General features: G+C 61.4%; 2 non-coding genes across 2 annotated transcripts in view; both read right to left on the bottom strand.

The window, feature by feature from the left end:
* LOC125976388 (5S ribosomal RNA) overlaps nt 1-90 on the bottom strand; it is a 119-nt gene extending 29 nt beyond the window's left edge. The window contains exon 1 of the ribosomal RNA XR_007484285.1: nt 1-90. This exon is cut by the window's left edge and continues 29 nt beyond it. This is a non-coding gene — a ribosomal RNA (5S ribosomal RNA).
* Nucleotides 91-4,557: 4,467 nt separating this feature from the next.
* Nucleotides 4,558-4,676, bottom strand: LOC125976338 (5S ribosomal RNA). Its single transcript, XR_007484261.1, has one exon. It is a non-coding gene; the product is annotated as a 5S ribosomal RNA (ribosomal RNA).
* Nucleotides 4,677-7,500: the final 2,824 nt, after the last annotated feature.

The raw sequence follows: 7,500 nt of genomic DNA, 5'->3' as shown, positions 1-7,500 counted from the left end.
TCTCCCATCCAAGTACTAACCAGGCCCGACCCTGCTTAGCTTCCGAGATCGGACGAGATCGGGCGTTCTCAGGGTAGTATGGCCGTAAGCCGTGAGGTGACCCAACATTTTGCATTTTATAGACACAATCGCCCCTGAAACTAGCGAGCGAGCCAATGAAGCCTTCAAAACTGCTTCGGCACATGGAGACCAAGCATCCTGCATTAAAAGACAAACCTTAACCACTTCGGGTTTCATTGTCTCCGATTACGCCTGGATGGGACCGGCTCGTTTCTGCGAAACAAGCTCGGTGCTCCCAATAATTCAACGTAATGGTGACTTTTATTTTTATGTGGTTTATATTTGTTTTTATGCCAGTCGTATCATTTTATTTAATCGTATTTACCGTATTTGCCGGTGTACAGGTCGACTCGGTGTATAAGTCGACCCCCTAAAATTCGACGGAAATTTACGATTTTATGATATATCCTTTGTATAAGTCGAGCTCAATTGTTGCATTATATTAAACTTCAAAATTCAATATGCGAAATTTATTGACGAAATGTGTTCAAATTCTGGGAGGCCGTGCGCATGCTGCTGTTTATAAGCACCGCGGAGGAGATCGCGGCCGGCGAGCTCGCGCACGCCGCCCGGCACCAACGGGAGGCCGGAAATAGCTCCAAGCCGAGCGGATCGGCACTTTATAAGCACCGCGGAGGAGATCGCGGCGCCTCATTGGACTTCCAGCGGCCGGCGAGCTCGCGCACCCGCCCGGCACATCCGGGAGGCCGTGCGCACGAGCCAAGTGGCCGAAAATAGCCCCCGCCGAGCGGATCGGCTGTTTATAAGCACCGCGGAGGTGGTCGCGGCGCCTCATTCGACTTCCAGCGGCCGGCGAGCTCGCGCACCCGCCCGGCACATCCGGGAGGCCGTGCGCACGAGCCAAGTGGCCGAAAATAGCCCCCGCCGAGCGGATCGGCTGTTTATAAGCACCGCGGAGGTGGTCGCGGCGCCTCATTCGACTTACAGCGGCCGGCGAGCTCGCGCACCCGCCCGGCACATCCGGGAGGCCGTGCGCACGAGCCAAGTGGCCGAAAATAGCCCCCGCCGAGCGGATCGGCTGTTTATAAGCACCGCGGAGGTGGTCGCGGCGCCTCATTCGACTTCCAGCGGCCGGCGAGCTCGCGCACCCGCCCGGCACATCCGGGAGGCCGTGCGCACGAGCCAAGTGGCCGAAAATAGCCCCCGCCGAGCGGATCGGCTGTTTATAAGCACCGCGGAGGTGGTCGCGGCGCCTCATTCGACTTCCAGCGGCCGGCGAGCTCGCGCACCCGCCCGGCACATCCGGGAGGCCGTGCGCACGAGCCAAGTGGCCGAAAATAGCCCCCGCCGAGCGGATCGGTTGTTTATAAGCACCGCGGAGGTGGTCGCGGCGCCTCATTCGACTTCCAGTGGCCGGCGAGCTCGCGCACCCGCCCGGCACATCCGAGAGGCCGTGCGCACGAGCCAAGTGGCCGAAAATAGCCCCCGCCGAGCGGATCGGCTGTTTATAAGCACCGCGGAGGTGGTCGCGGCGCCTCATTCGACTTCCAACGGCCGGCGAGCTCGCGCACCCGCCCGGCACATCCGGGAGGCCGTGCGCACGAGCCAAGTGGCCGAAAATAGCCCCCGCCGAGCGGATCGGCTGTTTATAAGCACCGCGGAGGTGGTTGCGGCGCCTCATTCGACTTCCAGCGGCCGGCGAGCTCGCGCACCCGCCCGGCACATCCGGGAGGCCGTGCGCACGAGCCAAGTGTCCGAAAATAGCCCCCGCCGAGCGGATCGGCTGTTTATAAGCACCGCGGAGGTGGTCGCGGCGCCTCATTCGACTTCCAGCGGCCGGCGAGCTCGCGCACCCGCCCGGCACATCCGGGAGGCCGTGCGCACGAGCCAAGTGGCCGAAAAAAGCCCCCGCCGAGCGGATCGGCTGTTTATAAGCACCGCGGAGGTGGTCGCGGCGCCTCATTCGACTTCCAGCGGCCGGCGAGCCCGCGCACCCGCCCGGCACATCCGGGAGGCCGTGCGCACGAGCCAAGTGGCCGAAAATAGCCCCCGCCGAGCAGATCGGCTGTTTATAAGCACCGCGGAGGTGGTCGCGGCGCCTCATTCGACTTCCAGCGGCCGGCGAGCTCGCGCACCCGCCCGGCACATCCGGGAGGCCGTGCGCACGAGCCAAGTGGCCGAAAATAGCCCCCGCCGAGCGGATCGGCTGTTTATAAGCACCGCGGAGGTGGTCGCGGCGCCTCATTCGACTTCCAGCGGCCGGCGAGCCCGCGCACCCGCCCGGCACATCCGGGAGGCCGTGCGCACGAGCCAAGTGGCCGAAAATAGCCCCCGCCGAGCGGATCGGCTGTTTATAAGCACCGCGGAGGTGGCCGCGGCGCCTCATTCGACTTCCAGCGGCCGGCGAGCTCGCGCACCCGCCCGGCACATCCGGGAGGCCGTGCGCACGAGCCAAGTGGCCGAAAATAGCCCTCGCCGAGCGGATCGGCTGTTTATAAGCACCGCGGAGGTGGTCGCGGCGCCTCATTCGACTTCCAGCGGCCGGCGAGCTCGCGCACCCGCCCGGCACATCCGGGAGGCCGTGCGCACGAGTCAAGTGGACGAAAATAGCCCCCGCCGAGCGGATCGGCTGTTTATAAGCACCGCGGAGGTGGTCGCGGCGCCTCATTCGACTTCCAGCGGCCGGCGAGCTCGCGCACCCGCCCGGCACATCCGGGAGGCCGTGCGCACGAGCCAAGTGGCCGAAAATAGCCCCCGCCGAGCGGATCGGCTGTTTATAAGCACCGCGGAGGTGGTCGCGGCGCCTCATTCGACTTCCGGCGGGCGGCGAGCTCGCGCACCCGCCCGGCACATCCGGGAGGCCGTGCGCACGAGCCAAGTGGCCGAAAATAGCCCCCGCCGAGCGGATCGGCTGTTTATAAGCTCCGCGGAGGTGGTTGCGGCGCCTCATTCGACTTCCAGCGGCCGGCGAGCCCGCGCACCCGCCCGGCACATCCGGGAGGCCGTGCGCACGAGCCAAGTGGCCGAAAATAGCCCCCGCCGAGCAGATCGGCTGTTTATAAACACCGCGGAGGTGGTCGCGGCGCCTCATTCGACTTCCAGCGGCCGGCGAGCTCGCGCACCCGCCCGGCACATCCGGGAGGCCGTGCGCACGAGCCAAGTGGCCGAAAATAGCCCCCGCCGAGCGGATCGGCTGTTTATAAGCACCGCGGAGGTGGTCGCGGCGCCTCATTCGACTTCCAGCGGCCGGCGAGCCCGCGCACCCGCCCGGCACATCCGGGAGGCCGTGCGCACGAGCCAAGTGGCCGAAAATAGCCCCCGCCGAGCGGATCGGCTGTTTATAAGCACCGCGGAGGTGGCCGCGGCGCCTCATTCGACTTCCAGCGGCCGGCGAGCTCGCGCACCCGCCCGGCACATCCGGGAGGCCGTGCGCACGAGCCAAGTGGCCGAAAATAGCCCCCGCCGAGCGGATCGGCTGTTTATAAGCACCGCGGAGGTGGTCGCGGCGCCTCATTCGACTTCCAGCGGCCGGCGAGCTCGCGCACCCGCCCGGCACATCCGGGAGGCCGTGCGCACGAGCCAAGTGGACGAAAATAGCCCCCGCCGAGCGGATCGGCTGTTTGTAAGCACCGCGGAGGTGGTCGCGGCGCCTCATTCGACTTCCAGCGGCCGGCGAGCTCGCGCACCCGCCCGGCACATCCGGGAGGCCGTGCGCACGAGCCAAGTGGCCGAAAATAGCCCCCGCCGAGCGGATCGGCTGTTTATAAGCACCGCGGAGGTGGTCGCGGCGCCTCATTCGACTTCCAGCGGGCCGCGCACTCGCGCACGCCGCCCGGTTCAAATTTTCTAAGTGCAACGCACAATGAGATGCATGAGAAACGGCCTTGGTTACCATCACATTTGAAGCGATGAATACGAAGTTAAATTTTATGACTCGGTGTATAAGTCGAGGTCGATTTTTTTCGGTCGATTTTGGATCGAAAAAGGTCGACCAATACACCGGCAAATACGGTATATATACTTATTATAAATGTAGTATTTATTTATATTGATTTATTGTTTATTTATATATATAAAGGCAGGTCCGCAAAAATATTTCTGACGCGTAGCCGGTCCGTGGCGCAAGAAAGGTTGGGGACCACTAGTCTAAAAGAATCTGACCGTAACTGGAATAGGGTTCTACGCGAATGCCCAACGGAAAAGTGAAGTGCACAAAACCTGCATTTGGCTGTATCAAAATAAATGTCATGAAAAAGGTAAAAACACTACATGGAAGCGCAATGTGTTGTGCTGGGTTCTTTTACAAGTAAAGACTGCTGCTTTGAGTTCACAGGGAGCCATGCTCTTTATTCACTGTACATAGAGGTTTTGAACTCGTGTTGTAGTTTCAGTGTCGGAGTTCAAACTAGGCTTGCAGTTTCCGAATGCCATTCGTGATGGGTGTTGTAAAAAGGTCTTGGCTTAAACGATTGAAGTGCACATAAGAAAAAAAAAAAAAAAAAAAAAGAGCTTGAAGTGCACATAAGAAAAAGAAAAAGCTTACAGCACCTGGTATTCCCAGGCAGTCTCCCATCCAAGTACTAACCAGGCCCGACCCTGCTTAGCTTCCGAGATAAGACGAGATCAGGCGTTCTCAGGGTAGTATGGCCGTAAGCCGTGAGGTGACCCAACATTTTGCATTTTATAGACACAATCGCCCCTGAAACTAGCGAGCAAGCCAATGAAGCCTTCAAAACTGCTTCGGCACATGGAGACCAAGCATCCTGCATTAAAAGACAAACCTTAACCACTTCGGGTTTCATTGTCTCCGATTACGCCTGGATGGGACCGGCTCGTTTCTGAGAAACAAGCTCGGTGCTCCCAATAATTCAACGTAATGGTGACTTTTATTTTTATGTGGTTTATATTTGTTTTTATGCCAGTCGTATCATTTTATTTAATCGTATTTACCGTATTTGCCGGTGTACAGGTCGACTCGGTGTATAAGTCGACCCCCTAAAATTCGACGGAAATTTACGATTTTATGATATATCCTTTGTATAAGTCGAGCTCAATTGTTGCATTATATTATACTTCAAAATTCAATAAGCGAAATTTATTGACGAAATGTGTTCAAATTCTGGGAGGCCGTGCGCATGCTGCTGTTTATAAGCACCGCGGAGGAGATCGCGGCCGGCGAGCTCGCGCACGCCGCCCGGCACCAACGGGAGGCCGGAAATAGCTCCAAGCCGAGCGGATCGGCACTTTATAAGCACCGCGGAGGAGATCGCGGCGCCTCATTGGACTTCCAGCCGCCGGCGAGCTCGCGCACCCGCCCGGCACATCCGGGAGGCCGTGCGCACGAGCCAAGTGGCCGAAAATACCCCCCGCCGAGCGGATCGGCTGTTTATAAGCACCGCGGAGGTGGTCGCGGCGCCTCATTCGACTTCCAGCGGCCGGCGAGCTCGCGCACCCGCCCGGCACATCCGGGAGGCCGTGCGCACGAGCCAAGTGGCCGAAAATAGCCCCCGCCGAGCGGATCGGCTGTTTATAAGCACCGCGGAGGTGGTCGCGGCGCCTCATTCGACTTCCAGCGGCCGGCGAGCTCGCGCACCCGCCCGGCACATCCGGGAGGCCGTGCGCACGAGCCAAGTGGCCGAAAATAGCCCCCGCCGAGCGGATCGGCTGTTTATAAGCACCGCGGAGGTGGTCGCGGCGCCTCATTCGACTTCCAGCGGCCGGCGAGCTCGCGCACCCGCCCGGCACATCCGGGAGGCCGTGCGCACGAGCCAAGTGGCCGAAAATAGCCCCCGCCGAGCGGATCGGCTGTTTATAAGCACCGCGGAGGTGGTCGCGGCGCCTCATTCGACTTCCAGCGGCCGGCGAGCTCGCGCACCCGCCCGGCACATCCGGGAGGCCGTGCGCACGAGCCAAGTGGCCGAAAATAGTCCATGCCGAGCGGATCGGCTGTTTATAAGCACCGCGGAGGTGGTCGCGGCGCCTCATTCGACTTCCAGCGGCCAGCGAGCTCGCGCACCCGCCCGGCACATCCGGGAGGCCGTGCGCACGAGCCAAGTGGCCGAAAATAGCCCCCGCCGAGCGGATCGGCTGTTTATAAGCACCGCGGAGGTGGTCGCGGCGCCTCATTCGACTTCAAGCGGCCGGCGAGCTCGCGCACCCGCCCGGCACATCCGGGAGGCCGTGCGCACGAGCCAAGTGGCCGAAAATAGCCCCCGCCGAGCGGATCGGCTGTTTATAAGCACCGCGGAGGTGGTCGCGGCGCCTCATTCGACTTCCAGCGGCCGGCGAGCCCGCGCACCCGCCTGGCACATCCGGGAGGCCGTGCGCACGAGCCAAGTGGCCGGAAATAGCCCCCGCCGAGCGGATCGGCTGTTTATAAGCACCGCGGGGGTGGTCGCGGCGCCTCATTCGACTTCCAGCGGCCGGCGAGCTCGCGCACCCGCCCGGCACATCCGGGAGGCCGTGCGCACGAGCCAAGTGGCCGAAAATAGCCCCCGCCGAGCGGATCGGCTGTTTATAAGCACCGCGGAGGTGGTCGCGGCGCCTCATTCGACTTCCAGCGGCCGGCGAGCCTGCGCACCCGCCCGGCACATCCGGGAGGCCGTGCGCACGAGCCAAGTGGCCGAAAATAGCCCCCGCCGAGCGGATCGGCTGTTTATAAGCACCGCGGAGGTGGCCGCGGCGCCTCATTCGACTTCCAGCGGCCGGCGAGCTCGCGCACCCGCCCGGCACATCCGGGAGGCCGTGCGCACGAGCCAAGTGGCCGAAAATAGCCCCCGCCGAGCGGATCGGCTGTTTATAAGCACCGCGGAGGTGGTCGCGGCGCCTCATTCGACTTCCAGCGGCCGGCGAGCTCGCGCACCCGCCCGGCACATCCGGGAGGCTGTGCGCACGAGCCAAGTGGCCGAAAATAGCCCCCGCCGAGCGGATCGGCTGTTTATAAGCACCGCGGAGGTGGTCGCGGCGCCTCATTCGACTTCCAGCGGCCGGCGAGATCGCGCACCCGCCCGGCACATCCGGGAGGCCGTGCGCACGAGCCAAGTGGCCGAAAATAGCCCCCGCCGAGCGGATCGGCTGTTTATAAGCACCGCGGAGATGGTCGCGGCGCCTCATTCGACTTCCAGCGGGCCGCGCACTCGCGCACGCCGCCCGGTTCAAATTTTCTAAGTGCAACGCACAATGAGATGCATGAGAAACGGCCTTGGTTACCATCACATTTGAAGCGATGAGTACGAAGTTAAATTTTATGACTCGGTGTATAAGTCGAGGTCGATTTTTTTCGGTCGATTTTGGATCGAAAAAGGTCGACCAATACACCGGCAAATACGGTATATATACTTATTATAAATGTAGTATTTATTTATATAGATTTATTGTTTATTTATATATATAAAGGGAGGTCCGCAAAAATATTTCTGACGCGTAGCCGGTCCGTGGCGCAAGAAAGGTTGGGGACCACTAGTCTAAAAGAATCTGGCC

Source organism: Syngnathus scovelli, chromosome 10 (assembly GCF_024217435.2).
Source record: "Syngnathus scovelli strain Florida chromosome 10, RoL_Ssco_1.2, whole genome shotgun sequence".
Lineage (NCBI taxonomy): Eukaryota > Metazoa > Chordata > Actinopteri > Syngnathiformes > Syngnathidae > Syngnathus > Syngnathus scovelli.
This window is presented reverse-complemented; position numbering and strand designations above follow the sequence as displayed.